Source organism: Peromyscus maniculatus, chromosome 11 (genome assembly GCF_049852395.1).
Source record: "Peromyscus maniculatus bairdii isolate BWxNUB_F1_BW_parent chromosome 11, HU_Pman_BW_mat_3.1, whole genome shotgun sequence".
NCBI classification, from domain to species: Eukaryota; Metazoa; Chordata; class Mammalia; order Rodentia; family Cricetidae; genus Peromyscus; species Peromyscus maniculatus.
This window is the reverse complement of record NC_134862.1, coordinates 101736681-101752736: the sequence shown is the minus strand read 5'-3', so window position 1 is coordinate 101752736 and position 16056 is coordinate 101736681. Positions and strand designations below refer to the sequence as shown.

Below are 16056 nucleotides of genomic sequence, written 5' to 3'. Positions count from 1 at the left end.
CTTCTCCCTCCATCTTCTCCCTCCATCGTCTTCTCCCTCCGTCTTCTCCCTCCGTCTTCTCCCTCCATCTTCTCCCTCCATCTTCTCCCTCCGTCTTCTCCCTCCGTCTTCTCCCTCCGTCTTCTCCCTCCATCTTCTCCCTCGTCTTCTCCCTCCGTCTTCTCCCTCCATCTTCTCCCTCCATCTTCTCCCTCCGTCTTCTCCCTCCATCTTCTCCCTCCATCTTCTCCCTCCATCTTCTCCCTCCGTCGTCTTCTCCCTCCGTCTTCTCCCTCCGTCTTCTCCCTCCGTCTTCTCCCTCCGTCGTCTTCTCCCTCCATCTTCTCCCTCGTCTTCTCCCTCCGTCTTCTCCCTCCGTCTTCTCCCTCCACTTCTCCCTCTGTCTTCTTCTCCCTCCGTCTTCTTCTCCCTCCGTCGTCTTCTCCCTCCGTCTTCTCCCTCCGTCTTCTCCCTCCGTCTTCTCCCTCCATTGTAACTAGAGTTTTCCTGCCTGGCCCACAGTCAGGACAAATCTTTGTCACCCACCAGTCCCACAGCCGCTCAGACCCAACCAAGTAAACACAGAGACTTATATTGCTTACGAACTGTATGGCCGTGGCAGGCTTCTTGCTAACTGTTCTTATAGCTTAAATTAATCCATTTCAATAAATCTATACCTTGCCACATGGCTGATGGCTTACCGGCGACTTCACATGCTGCTGGTCATGGCGGCAGCTGGCAGTGACTCCTTCCGCCTTCCTGTTCCTTCTTTTCTCCTCTCTGTTAGTCCCGCCTATACTTCCTGCCTAGCCACTGGCCAATCAGTGTTTTATTTATTGACTAATCAGAGCAATTTGACATACAGATCATCCCACAGGACTCCATCGTTGCCCCCAGCTGCTCTGAGCTCCCACTGGAATCACTGAGGATTCACATACAGCCTTCTAACCTTTTTCTAGCCCACTTCTCCAAATTCCTCTGGCAAACTACTTCCAGAAGGTTCTGAATCACATGGTCAGATATAGTCACAGCAGTGACCCAACTTCTGATACTATGTTTTGTGTCAGCAATACAGAAAACCAACCAAACAAACAAAACCAAATACAATCAACAAATTATAGTCAAACAGCCAAAACTAACCAAACCAAGCAATCATAGACACTCATGTATGTATACACTTACACATTCACTCACATTCACACAATACTATCACACTCAGATGTACTCACCTCCATACTTACCCACATACACACACTCACATTTATAAACACTCACATACATACTCACACCTTCACATTCAGATGTACTCACTCTCCATACTCACTCACATACACACTTCCTCTCTCTCTCTCACACACACACTCAGATGCACTCTTCCTTCCAAGCTCACTCACATATACACTGTCACATATGCCCTTACGCCCACACTCACATACACACATGCATACATCTTGCCATTTTGTAAACACTAGAAGGGTTGAATAGCTGCAGTATGTTGGCTCTTTGGGGGCGGAGCCCCAAGATCTGCATTGGTTTTCACCCACATGACTCTGAGGGCTCTGTTGTTGGGCAGATTTGACTAGGAACAGTATTATCCTGCGTAACTGAAAATTCTACGTTATCAGCTGATTTAGCATTAAAAGCCATCAGTGCCAGTTCTTCTCATGTTGGAAGAGTGATTTTCTAACAACTAAGCAAGTCATCTTTTCTTTTTCTGAATCATATGCAACAAGATCTCATCAATAGCTCACAGAATAACTCAGAAGTCAAGCCCATGAATTTTTGTCCTTTATTTTTTATTTAAAGATGTCTGTGGGCATTGTGAGCAGCCTACTACAAAGTGTGCCATGTCCTGCCAGGACAGACAGCCACCAGCACCCCACAGAGGCAGCTCAGCCCTGCCTGCACCCCCATGCTCTACTTGGAGGCTTGGCTGGTGGACACAGTCTTCGGCCCAGATGGAACCATAATCCCAGGAATACAGTGGATGAGTCAGCCTTGCTGAGGGTCGGTGGACACAGCAGACCCTGAGAACCTTGCTGACATCACCATCTTTGGACGGCCCAGTGCATAGAATGACATAAAGTGTGTTCTCCTGACTCTGGTCACACAGCATGTCCAGTGAGCTAAGAAAATGAAACAACTTAAGTTCCTGAAGCATATTGCTAGGGCCAGGCTGTGCAAACAGTGACGTGGGCAGGACTCGGCGAGAGGAAGCCCTGTCGCTGCTGGATTTGCAGTGGAATGTGAAGCCTTAAGCCTCAGCCTGTACTCTGTATGGCCTCCATGGACACCTTTTGTTTATTTTTGCTTTTGCCAATATCAGTTTGTAGAAATAGGCCAATATAAAAATGATTTTTTGTTTGATGATATATGGCTTTGTTTACACATAATAAAGCAAATTGAGAAAATGAAAAGCTTCTCCTTTGATTTTAAAGATATACCTCCGGCTATGTGTGGTGGTACATATCTATAATTCCAGCAATTGAGAGGCTGGGGCAGGAGGATTATAATGAGTTCTAGGCTAGTATGAACTTCAGAGTGAAACCCTATCTCAAAAAATAAAAACAGAAAAACAGTCAAGCAAAGGGTGGGAACTTATCTCAGTGGTAGAGCCTTGCCAAGTGTGTGTATGAAGCACTAAGGTCAATCAGTATATTTCAGATTTTCCCTTGTTTATAGCTCCAGTTGAATTTGAGCATTTCTCTAACTTTTTTTGTTTGGTTTTTCCAGACAGGGTTTCTCTGTGTAGCTTTGGAGTCTATCCTGAAACTCGCTCTGTAGACCAGACTGGCCTTGAACTCAGAGATCCACCTGCCTCTGCCTTCCAAGTGCTGGGATTAAAGGCACGAGCCACCACTGCCCAGCTACTTTTTTGGTTTTTTGAGACAGGGTTTCTCTGTAGCCCTGGCTGTTCTGGAACTTGCTCTGTAGACCAGGCTGGCCTCAAACTCTTTGAGATCCATCTGCTTCTGCCTCCTGAGTGCTGGGATTAAAGGCATGTGCCACCACTGGCCGGCCTGCATTTTTCTAACTTTTAAACATTTACTTATTTGCTTATTGTGTGTGAAGGGGGCAGGTGTGGGGGCAGGTGTGGAGGTCAGAGGACAATGTGCAGAAGTCAGTTTTCCCCATGCACCCTGTGGTCCCTGGGATCAACACAGGCATGCAGGCTTGGGGCAGGAACCTTCACTTGCTAAAGCCATCTTGCCAGCTGCATTTCTCCAGTTTTGATTTCATCGTTCTTCCTTCTAACAAGAAGCAGAAATTCTATTAAAGGGAGATTGTACACAGAAGAGGGTGCCAGGTCTCATTACAGATGGTTGTGAGCCACCACGTGGTTGCTGGGAATTGAACTCAGGACCTCTGGAAGAGCAGTCGGTGCTCTTAACCTCTGAGCCATCTCTCCAGCCCCGAGAACGTTTTTTTCTAACAAGTGTCTTTGAATGAGCTATGACTGGCGGTAATATGAAATATTAACTGTCAACTGCTTTACAGTGGTGGACACCCTATACCAGATGGAATGTCTGCCTTCAGATTATAGAACAACTTCTACTAGTCAATCAAATCCATTCTAATCACCCATTATCTCTCTTATCTGGTTCATTGTAACCAGATGCACCATTTCCAACAGTACTCATCATTCTTAATAAAAGTCCAGTAGCATGTTTTCTTCCCTCTCATCTTGTTAAAAATTGAGCCTAGCTATGGCCCATTAACTGTGTCTTATAATCTACTAATGTATTGTCTTTCCAGTACTTTGAATAATGCTGACATAAATAATAAATATGCAAACAAGAGACATTCAAAGAGTGGGAAGTGCTGGAGTACACAAGAGAAAAACACCGGGGACAGCTGTGGGGAGGGGATGAAGTCCTGAGTGAATGTGCATTATTGACATGAGCCAATGCCGGCGCCTCAGACCACTGGGAGTGGCAAAGCCTTTCCTGGGACAGGTACTGATCAATGTCGAAGACTTCCTCTGGTTCAGCTGAGTGTTGAGGAAGAATAAAACTAAAACCAATGAATGCAGAAACTATCATCCACAGCTTCCTCCTCCAGGACATCTACAGCCTGAGACTGCTCCCTATAGAGACCTCCTACCCAAATGAGCTAGTCTGCCTCCTCACTCTGCTGTACACAGTAAACCTCACTCAGTGGTAGCTAATTAACCCACCGAGTCCTGGGGCTGCTGGTGCATCTCCATGAGAGTGCATGGTTCACTCAACCCCAGCCCCCTGTCCATGTGTCCGTGTGACTGCCATTCCTTCATTCCCTGGTCACCCTAGTCAGGTCAGTCTCTAAAGATGTGTAGATCTGGGGGCTGACAGCGAGTGATGGAATCGAGCACCTGAGCAATTTAAGATAAACTGTCTCACAAGGTGATGTGGTTCATAACACACTGTCATGAGGTGCACGCCTATAATTTAGCACTCAGGAGGTGGAGACAGGAGGATCAGGAGTTCAGGGTCATATTGGGTTTAAAGTCAGTCTGGGTCTCAAAAAAGTGAAATAAAAAAATGAAAAATAGTGTGGACTTGAAATTTGCTGAGGATGGACCTTAAGTATTACACACGCACACACACACACACACACACACAAGCACACACAATGGTTACTGCAAGATGATAGATGTTAATTAGCTTGACTGTGGCAATCATTTCATAATGCGTTCATAGATCAAAACTTCAGGTTGTACCCCTTAGATTATACAGTTTTGGCAATATACTTCAATAAAGCTGAAAACTCTTTTCTATAGGATAGACTATTCCCATTATACTTATTCCTATAAATAGAACCAAAGCCAATAGGTTAAAATGTCTTAAGGATTTGACAGGTTCCAGCACATTTGTTGATGGGATATTCTCTCATTCCTGCTTTGCATAGGAATTGCCTCCACAGACTCATGTGTTTAAGGCTTGATCTCCAGCTGCTCGAAACTGTAGTCCACGGGGTCTAGTATGCAGAAGTCAGTCACAGGGACATGTCCTTGGGTCCCTATCATGTTTTGTCCCCTTCTTTGGCCCCCTCCTCTGTACCCCACCCCAAGTGCCTCTTGTCCACCATGAGGTTTTCCAGTTCATTCTACCACAAGCTTCCTACCCTGCCATTCTGCCTCACTACACGGAGCCAAGTCCCTGGGTGACTGTGAACTGAAATCCTGAGTCTAAAAGCTACTTTAAATAGTTTCCCTCAGGTACATGATGAAAGAGCTAACACATCTTGCTGTGGGATGGTCTTTCTGTACGCTGTGAATATGTGTTGCTACTGTTGGTTAATAGAGAAGCTACTCTGGCCTATGGCAAGACAGGTTATAGCCAGGTGGGAAATCCAAGGAAAGATACAGGGAGAAGGAAGGCAGAGTCAGAGTAGACACCAACCAGCCCCCCAAGGAACAAGATGCCAGCAGACTGGTAATGCCACGGCCACATGGCAAAATAGAGATTAATAGAAACAGGCTAATTTAAGATGTAATAGCTAGCTAGTAAGAAGCCTGAGCCATAGACCAAACAGTTTGTAATTAATATTATTAATATTAAGCCTCTGACTGGTTATTCAGGTACCAGCAGGCGGGAAAGATTTATCCGGCTAGTTCAGTTGGTAAAGCATGAGACTCTTAATCTCAGGGTCTTGTGTTCATGCCCCACGTTGGGTGACACATGTAACGAGAACCTCAGTAGTGGTCTATATACATCAATTTATTAAGGGGTTCTATGGGGAAAACAGACTCAGTGATACAGGATGAGGTAAACCCAGTTGTTTCACACCATCTGATGCTATCTTCACCACGCAAGAGAGTGTGATTCCCTTTCTCCTCCCTTTTGAGTACAGTCAAGTAGCAGATAAGAAGCACCACTTCTATCAGGCCAGACAGCCCAAAGTCATAGGCGGAGCAAATACCACTACAACATCTGGCAGTTCCTTGTGGATACTGTGAGACCACACACTTCCAACCTTTAACATCACTTATTTGTTGCCATTTTCTTTTCCTGTGATACTGAGGATTGAACCCAGCACCTTGCACATGCTAGGCAAGTACTTTCCTGTTAAACTTGCACACACATTAGGAAAAGGTCTACAGCTGTATCCTCAGCCCTTTTTCACTTATGTTTTTTACTTTTAAGTTTCTGCCAAACTTTTATTAGAAGATTTAAACTTACATGGTGAGAACTAACAAAAGATGAAAGGGATCCTAAGATCAAAATCAAATGAAATTCAATGGAAATAATCGAACAGGCAGAAATGTGCAAAATCAGAGCCCTGAGTTATTTCCAGTACTGATCAGAAGAGAAAAGTAACACCTGGAAATGCATCTGAACAGCAGCTCCTAAGAGAACACAAATGGGAATTTAGAAGCTCTCATACATGGTCAGGTTACTTGTACATTTTGAGACACGGTTTCACTTAATTGTCCAGGCTGGCCTTGAACTCACTTCATACCCAGGTTTCAAACTTGTGATTCTCCTACCTCAGCTGAGATCCTAAGCCTGGTTACCAGGCCAGTGCATCATGCATTTCTTTGGGCCTTGCGGAATCCTTGTGTCCTGATTGACTTTCTTCCTCTTATTTTATTTTTTAGTGAACAATCAATGCAAACACATGGATTAAAGGCATTAAAGATCCCCAGCATGGGGCACCAAAATGCAGACCGTTTGAACACTCACACAAAAGTCTCCGAGTGTGTGAGTCTGTGTCACGTTAAGGGATGAAATCAAAGCATGTCTCCTCTGTGTCGTTTAACCAAGAGTGAGTCCAGATTTGATTTCTCTACCTCATGCTCTCTGTGTCCTCTGTCTGTTGTCTGATTCTGTGCCTGCCTGAAGGGTACATGTGTGTCTGTCCCTAACAAAGGGCTTTGTTCTGTATTTACCACACGGGGAAGAAATGGGGGACACTATGCAGAAATCTTTAACAGATTTTACAAGGGATTAAGTCACTGGCTCCAACTGACCCAGACAACAAACAGTGAACAAGCAATATCCCAAAGTTGTATTCAACACTTAAATGGTGACTATTCATTTTATAGGACTGCTTTTAACTCCTATTTCTGCTGTTTTCAGCAAATGATTATTAGAATACACATACAATACTCTGGATCATGGCATGGAAGAGCACATAATTTAAGGTTATAGCTACGCATTAGCTTAGATTGTAAAAGTTGATTACACAGGAAAGCCAAGGCAAGTGAAGTTGATTGTTACATTGTTCTCTTAAAGGCGGTTAAACAAACAGGCTGAGGACACAGTGGGCTATCAGTCTTAAGTGACCCCAGTGTGTATTATTAGCTAGGCTGTGAGGCCCAGCAAAGTTTCCAGTCTCTTAGAATATAAAATAACGTTACCATAATGCATTGCCACACTCAAATCTCTTGTCTGTTTGCAATTGAATTCTAATGTTTTCATCAACTCGTTAAATCTATGTGCAATAAAAAGAGACACTTCGAATGTTCCTGAAAGCACATTCCTCAGTTCGCTGCTTAGTCTTCCTTTTTTGGGGGGGTGGGGGGGGTCTTCTGCAGGTGAGGCAAGGCCCCCCTGCTGAGCTGTGTCTCTGGCAATGCTTAAATCTTGGACATTTTCTCTTAAACCAATGTTTCTGATTTACACATAGTTAAACCTGTCTTTATTTTGTGTCTTCAGATGAACACTGTGCACTTGTAAAAGGGGTTGGGTATAAAGGACAACGAACCCACCTTAGTACCCACGGGGGTCATTTAGAAACACACGAAGGCCGGGCGGTGGTGGCGCACGCCTTTAATCCCAGCACTCGGGAGGCAGAGGCAGGCGGATCTCTGTGAGTTCGAGGCCAGCCTGGGCTACCAAGTGAGTTCCAGGAAAGGCGCAAAGCTACACAAGAGAAACCCTGTCTCGAAAAACCAAAAAAAAAAAAAAAAAAAAAAAAAAAAAGAAACACACGAGAGTCGTGTCGTCGTCCCCCCCCCCCCCCCGCGCCCCCGCCCTTGGTCTGACTGTCCCTGAGCAGAGCTCACGCTTTACCTCCTTCCTTGCCAAACCCTGGATTTATTGCAGTGGCCAGACACTGAGACACCCAGTTATTACAGATAAACAGGACATGTATGTGTATTGCATGCATGCTGAATGCTCTTGAAGAGGCCAGAGCAAGACTTCCACATCTTCCTCTTTTCTCACCCTGCTTCCTTGGCGCAGGGTCTCTAGCTGAACCGGAGGCCCCCTGTTTAGGCTGAGCTGGCTGGCCAGGGTCTGGGGCTCCGCTTGAATCCCTACCTTCAAGGATGGGTTACAGCCACTCCAGCCATGCCAGGCTCTTTATTGGGTGTGGGGATTACACTTGCAGAGCAAGCATTTACCCACTGAGCCACATCTCCCCAGCCCGCAGGAACTTTAAAGTATAAAGTATGTCCCCAAGACAGGCCATAAAAAACCAAGAAAGTATCCGCCGTTCATGTGAACTCAGTATTAACTGGGCACCCTGTGTTTTTATTTGTGCAACCGGGCACTCCTGGTATGGCTGTTGTAGTTGGTGCTGGGGAAGGTGGAAGTTATGGTTTTAGGTCTCACAGAGTGCAAAGCCAGGTCTTCCAGAGATTTCCCCCACTCTACCCTTGACTTCTAAAAGCCGTTCACCGGCCTAGTCATCTTCCTGCTTCAGGGCAGGCCGCACACCCCCTCACCCTAGACTCATTACTTTGGGGACCTGGAGAAAAATCCAGACGCCTGAGGTTCTGGCGGGATCTGCGTGATTTTGCTCGGGTAAATGTTCAGAGCGCCGGCCAATCCCGTGTCCGAGAACCCGGGCGCGGCGTCTCAGAGCCAGGCGCTCACCCCCGCGGCCTCCGACCCGCGCTGAGCTTGCTGGCGAGTCCTTCCCGGGCCGCGGCTCTGCACGGCGGGGGGTGGGGACGCCTACTTCCCCGCGAGCCCTGCTCTGCCCGCGGTGACTCAGGTGACTTCACCCGTTCTAGACAGGCCGGGCCAGCCGGTCGGCGGGGCGTGCGTGGGGAATCGGAGGGCGAGCGCGGGGGGGGGGGGCATGGGCGGCGAGGGCGCGCGCGGGGGGTGTCGGCGGGCGCGCGTGTGGATCAGGCGGGAGGGCTCCCGTGGAGCTGGAGGGAGCACAGATGTCTGCGGTTGCAGAGGCCGCCACTACTTCACCCGCGCGGAGGCAGGGGGCTGGCTGGAGTGTCGCAGCAGGTCGTGGGAGGCTCGCCGCTGACGTGGAGAGAAATGCAGCGGCGCTTCCGCTTCCCGTGTCCTCGCGCCCTAGGGAGGCGACACAAAGGCGCAGAGCCCGGGGAACCCGCCAACTCTGCTGCTCCATGCAGGAGAAGGCGCCGACATGGCCGTTGCGCCCGGCCCAGTACCGAGTTTTCTCTTGTCTTCTATTTCCGCGCGCGCGCGCGCGCGCGCGCGTGTGTGTGTGTGTGTGTGTGTGTGGTGTGCATGTGTGTCCTTGAGCGCCGGAAACCCGAACTTCCCACTTCCATCGTATTCAGTGAAGCAGGGTCTCTCAATCAAACCCAGGCTGGGCCCCTGGAGACAGTGGGGATTACAGGCCCTGAGGCATTTTATGTACATCCCGTGGATCTGACCTTGTGTCTTCAAGCCTGTGTTTAACCACTGAGCCATCTCCCTACTTCTTAGTGATTTCTTTCACTTTCTGCTCTCTGGACTCGGTTTCCCTCTTAGGTTCAGTGGCAAGACTGGAGACACCTTCCAGAATCTAGGTGCACACAGCCTTCGAGGGAGGGAGGGAGCTTGGGGGGCACTGCTGTGCCCCTGCCCCTTCCAGTGTGGTATCTTCATTCTTAGAGCGAAGCCCCCTCTTCAGTACTATGGGATGCATTGGAGTGGGGCTTTCACTCTGGGCCGAGAATCCCATTCCCTTCACTTTCTGTTCGTGTTCCTCCTTCCCTGTGATTTTCCTCTCTGTTGGATTAAGTGTTGGCTAAAGACGGTTCTGACCTGAGAGGCGGCAGCCTGTAGACGTCTGTGTCCTCCTCCTACCTGGAGGAGTGAAGAGGGCTCAAGGCCGCCAGCCCCACTGACGAGCCGGTGCCAGGGCTTTACCTGTTCTTTACTTTGCTTCCTTTTGGAGAAGAAAATGAGATGGGACACCTTGGGTGAGGTCAAGGCCCGGGTTGACTGTTGGCAGGATGTCCTGGTGATGGGCGCTGGTCCTTGTGACCCAGGGGCAGGTGTGACATATGGTGCTGCTGTACTTCGGGGCCTGGGGGAAATAAATCCTTGGTTCTTGCCAGGGGCCTTTTTGGAGACTGTTTAAAGGGTGTGAGAAGAGCTCTGGATGGTGTTGCCAGAGGTCAAGGCAGCCACTGAGACATGAGACTGTTTCAAAAAACAAAACCGAAAATTTAAAAATAAGTAAAAGACATTAAAAAGTACAGGGATTATAACTGATATTGAAATAATTATCAAAATGCTACTAAAACTCAAATTTACACAATGCTCTTTAGTAACGGCCTGAAGTAACAAAATATCATCTGAAGCAGTTAATCTGTTGAGAGTGACCCACACCTCCATCCGCCATTCTTGTTAGACTAGGACAGTGGTTGTATGACTGTGTGTGTTGAGGAGTCTCCAGACATGGCTTCACCAGACTCACTGCAAGTTCATAGTCCACGTTTCCCAGCACTTGGGAGGCAGAGGCAGGCAGATCTCTGAGTTCAAGGCCAGTCTGGTCTACAGAGCGAGTTCCAGGACAGCCAGGGCTACACAGGGAAACTGTCTGGAAACAAAACAACAACAAAAATCAAATTAAAGACTGATTTTTTTTTTCATCTAGTGACTTGTGAAAATAGAGATGTACTTGTGAGTTCACAGCCCCTGAATTCTACCTGTGCACTCCCCGGGAGTAGAGGGCTGTGACCTCATGACAACTTGCTGAGAGGTGGTTTTCTTTCTAAGTTCTGTTTGTTTTTGTTGTTCTTGTTTAATGGGTTTGTTTGTTTTTGCAACAGTGTCTCACGGTGTAGCCCAGGCTAGCCTGGAGCTTGGGATCCTCTTGCCTCAGCAGCCAAGTGCAGGGACATAGATGTGGACCCCTGTGGCTGTAGCATTTTGGCCACTTTCTGACATCTGTTAGTCTTAAGTGTCTCCTCTGTTCAAGTTCACAGTTGTTTTAGTGAAAAAAGCTTCCTGGAGGGCACTGCTGGATTGTTCACACCCCCACCCCTACCCCCTCTTCCCTCCCCACCCCTCACCCCTGCTCTGCTCCTTTTGTGGGTGGCACTTGCAGAGTGGCTGTGGCTGTGGTGGACTGCACCCTCTCTCCTTTCAGTGATGGTAAGTGAGTGTGTGTATGAGGGTTTTTTTTGTCACTGTGACGAAATACCCATGTCAGAAACCACTTAGGGAGGAGAGAGTGGTCCTGACTCACGTCCTGGCAGCGAGGGCATGCCACACTACGGCAGTTCACATCGTGGTGGCCAGGAAGCGAGAGGGGGAGGCAGAGAGGGGGAGCATGGGCCCTCGGTAGCTTTCTTGTTTTAGTCTGTCCGGGCCATCCACATTCAGGTGGGTCTTCCCCTCGGCTAACCCCCCTGGAAAGCCCTCACTGACAGGACCGGGGTGGGCTTCACCTGCCTTACAGGTGATTCTCAAGCCAGCCAAGTTACAGTGAAGAACAATTGTTCTGGGTTTCAGGGCATCACTGGTTGTTGTTTTAGCTACTTTTTTCTTGCTCTGACCAAAATGCCCACAAGAAATAGTTCCAGGAAGAGGGTTTATTCCCCATGCAGGTCTAGGTGTTAAATCCATCAGTGGGAGGGGGAGTTAGAGGATGCAGGCCACATTGTATCCATAGTCAGGAAGCAACAGGAAGTGTGGCCTGGCTGTAAACCTCAATGTTCAGACTCAGTGACCTGCCAGGCTCCACCTCCTAAAGGTTCTCCAACCTCAAACAGGGTCCCCGGTCGCGCACCTAGTGTTCAAACAGTGAACGAGGGGACACTTCTCATCCCCCCTCAACACTAGTGTCAGGGAAGGAAATGGATTTTTGCAGCTTAGCCCATAGCGTGAGATGACCTGAGGATGCTCTAGTGAACCGTATCATTCTGATGCATTTGAAAATTAAGATGAAAAGTCAAGACAGGAGAACAAGAGTTGAGTAGTCCCGAGAAGCTGAGTGTAGAGAAAATCCTGCTTCCTGCCAAGTTTGTACGCCCAGCCACAAAGATCTTTGTAGTGAGATCTTCCAAACATCACAAAAATAACCAGAAGGGAAGAGGGCTACTATTTGTTTATTTATAAGGCTACATAGCATTGTTATGAAACTTGACAAGGAAATTACTAGAAACTGTGTGGGACCAAAAGTCAGTAAAAAAGATACAAAGGATACAATGAAATAATGTGGGGGCAAATGATCCCAGCATTCTAGAAAAAGGACAGCAGGCCAGCTGCTTGGGTTTACTTAGGAAAGCTTTGTTCAAAAAGGAATAAACTAGCTAAAGCCCAACTATGGAATAAAGGGGGAAAATCTCCGATAAATCTTCTCCCTATGAGCAGCACAAACTTTTGGCAGGGGCTGTGGCTCAGTGGACTAAGTGCCTGCCAAGCACTCTCAGCTCTGGGTGGCATCTTCAACACTGTATAAAAAGGGCGTGGTGGCATGTGTCTCTAAGTCTAGCACTGGGCATACTCAGTCATTCTCAGTCACATCATTGGGGGCAGCCTAGTAACACGAGACATGGTCTAAACAAACAAACAAACTAACTAACAAACAAACAGAAAACAAAACAAAAACAGCCTTTTAAGGGAGGGAAATTAAAGATTTTTAAATGATGGAAGACATGTCATTTCTTTTTCGATCCACAGAGTCAGGTAGATCCAATCTTGGGCTGATTGCACTGGGGTCTGCCTTTAACCCAGCACTCTGAAGGCAGTCAGGAGGAGCTCTGTGTGTCTCAGGCCAGTCTGGTCTTGTCTACATATCAAGTTCCAGGCAAGGCAGGGAGGAGTACATGGAGAGACCCTGTGTTAAAAAAATAAAATCAATCAGATTATTTTTCAAAAATAGAAGTTGATAAGCTGGTTCTGATAGTTTCTTGGAAGTTGTTTGTAGTGAGGGCTAGGAGGGCTGATACCTGGTTGAGTGTGCAGGTCCGAATGCATGTGTTATCTCAGATTGGTGACAGGGTCACATTGAATACACTGGGGAGAGGCGGAACTAGAGAGGATGCTGGATCAATGGGAAGTCCATATGGACAATAATTTTTTGTTCGTTTTGCTTTTGAGACAAGGCCTCATTCTGTAGCCCACACTAGCCTGGGATTTACAGCAGTCCCTCCTGAGTGCTGGAATTACAGGTGTGAGCCACCATTGGCTGAATCTTTTTCTTCTGTCTCATCCCATATATAAAAATTAATTGCCATTTACCATACATGAGAAGGTTAAGACCACATGCTTCTAGAAGGAAGCAAAGTGAAATGTTTCTATGACGTCAGCACACAAATAGTGTCAGCTATAAAGGGAAACACTGGCCAGACTGGTGACTAAGGACTCCATAAAGAGAAGAAAAGTTAGGGAATAGATCAAAGAATCCATGGTACACAGACCCACGTGTGTCCACTCAAGCTGCAGAAAGACATCAGTAAATGAGGAAGAAAAAGACAGACAGATTCATAGGAAAACTGGGCAGGTGTCATGTCACCTCCAAATTCCCAATAAACAAGCAAACGGCAAACCTCATGAACAGTCAGGGAGCGGGAAATGACAGCATGCCGGGCACTCCTCTACAGTCCCGAGTGGCTGAAGTGAACAAGGCCAGCAAGCCAGGTGCCCAGAGGATGCGGATGAGCTGGTAGTTTGCTGCTGGGGGCATGGGCATTGGCCTTTCTGAGTCTGTTCTGAGGCATCATCTATGTGCATTTGTGTGCACAGCCCCTGTGGCTGGCGCCCCATTCTTAGACGTAGCAGGGAGGCATATGTCCATGTCAAAAGGTCGATTTAAAGACCTGGCGGAAACAGCTCTTGGTTTGTCACAGTGGGAGGGTGAGTGCACTCTATGTTTATACGGTGGGACATTCTACTGTCCTGAAGAGAATGAATGAAACCAAGAAGGTTAGCACTGTGCGAAGTGAAATTCTAAACTGTCCGAAACTGACCTGTGGATGCAGAGATTGGGTTGGATAATTTAAATATGCTAATGTGACCCCAGTGTGCTTTGATAAAGGTATGGGGTGGCACCCTTTCTACCTTTAGAAATAAGTTATCAATCTGTTCCAAGAGCTGGTCAAACGGTGGTATTTATGGGGACAACAAAGGGTCAGAGTCACCCTTTTCTAATGGGGTCAAAGCTGCGTATGAAACAGAGTCTCTCAGGATGAGGCAACAGCCTGGAGGGAAAATAGTTTTAAACAATATGGAGTGACTTAGGACAGAGTACAGCCTGACCTCAACAGCAAGTCCATGTCTTAAAAGCCTGCATTTTAAAAAGTATACTTTAATAAAAAATATGTAAAGTGTTCTGCTGTAAGAGAAATTTGGCTCATTCAGATTTACCCTAATCTGGGGAGTCTGAAATATGGAGGGCATATTATTGGTGATTAAAAGGCCTCAAGATAGGTTGAGAACTGTCAAGGGGGAAAATGCAATATCAGATCAGTATTTTTTGTTGAATTAGGGACTTGTAAAGTTGATTCCCTTTTGCTGGTCTTTAATGCTCATATAAAAAGACTTAGGGTTGTGTTTGATGATTGGATTGGAGTGACGTGGAAGTCCGGGAATGCTAAATTGAGCACCGAGTATAAAATTTTACTTTTGGATTAATTTTCTTCTGGTTTGATTTTTTTTTTTTTTTTAAGTTTATAGCAATTGGATTTTTTTTTTTTAAAAAAAAGCTTGCTTGAGGGGCTGGAGAGACGGCTAAGTGGTTAAGAGGAAACTTCCAGAGGACCAGAGTTGGGTTCCCAGCATTCCAGTCAGGTGCCTTACAACTCCAGCTTCACCCTGCTGGGGGAACACCACCCACATGTGGGAGGCATCAGTGTCTGCTAACACGGAAAGCTAGACGTAGGCAAGTCAACATCTGCCCGCCAACATCTGCCCTCCATCTGCTGAGCTATGCACTGACTCTAGTCACTCAGGTGGCCCGAGGGTGATGTCAACAGCACCACCCACACTGCCCTCACATAGGATCCCATTCAAAGCCAGCACACGGTGGAGGATGTGGGGGTGGGGCTGCTGAGCTGGGAACTGGTGCATCCTGCTGCACCAGTTTGTGTTAAAAGACTTTCTGCTGAGTCCTGGAGTCACCTCCAGGCTGTCCATCACCCCCTGTATGTCCTGGTGGTGCTGGGTGTGGAGAAGGCTCCCCCTTTATAGGATGTGGGCAGGAGAGCAGGGCCTGTTGGATGGCCTTGGCAGGATCACCGTGAGTCTGGACTTTGTTTTCTAGGGGAAGGGAATCATGTTGATTTATATTCTGCAAACAAGGCTACTACTGTTCCATCCCGTTGGATCTCAGAAGAAGCCGAGGCCAGAGTTGCCCACTGCCTCACTCTCCTCAAAGCTGCAGTTGTCCCAGCAGTGTGAATTCTCTTGTGGAGTGCACATCCCTCCTAAAATGCCCCCCTGCTCGGCCTGCCTCTTCGTGGTCCACCAACGCTCACACACATGAGTTAGCAAGGCTTACTCTGACCTCTGTAGCGAGTCTCTGGAGGAATGGACGAGGTAGATAGACACTCGCATATTTTAATTACATCTTGTTGGCTTTTAAGTTTCCTTAGGAAGTACCTAAAATTATACCTACATTTAAATTTATTTACATTTAGATAGCTTATACTATCATTTAGCATTCTGAAAGAACTATTTCTTTCAGACCTAATCTATAGATTTTGAGAACAAAAAAGGAATCTGAGAAAGTGAGGCTGCCGAGGGAAAGTTAGAGAATCAGCTCCACTGCTCCGCTGTGTGACTCTGGGCAGGTTTCCTAACCTTTCTGGGTCTTGGTTTCCTCTGTAGTAGATAATGACACCTTCAGGATTGTAATTATGGTGAGAACTGATGCTTGTGACGGCATTTTCAGCACAGTAACATGCAAAGGGCTCTTATCAGCTTAGAGCTACTGAGAAACAGTAGG

General features: G+C 47.2%; 1 protein-coding gene across 1 annotated transcript in view; it reads left to right on the top strand.

Moving 5' to 3' along the window:
• Positions 1-8677: 8677 nt before the first annotated feature.
• Hhat (hedgehog acyltransferase) overlaps positions 8678-16056 on the top strand; it is a 275044-nt gene continuing 267665 nt past the window's right edge. The window contains exon 1 of the mRNA XM_006988143.4: positions 8678-8904. The gene's annotated coding sequence lies outside the window, so the exon portion shown is untranslated. The remainder of the gene's footprint in view (positions 8905-16056) is intronic.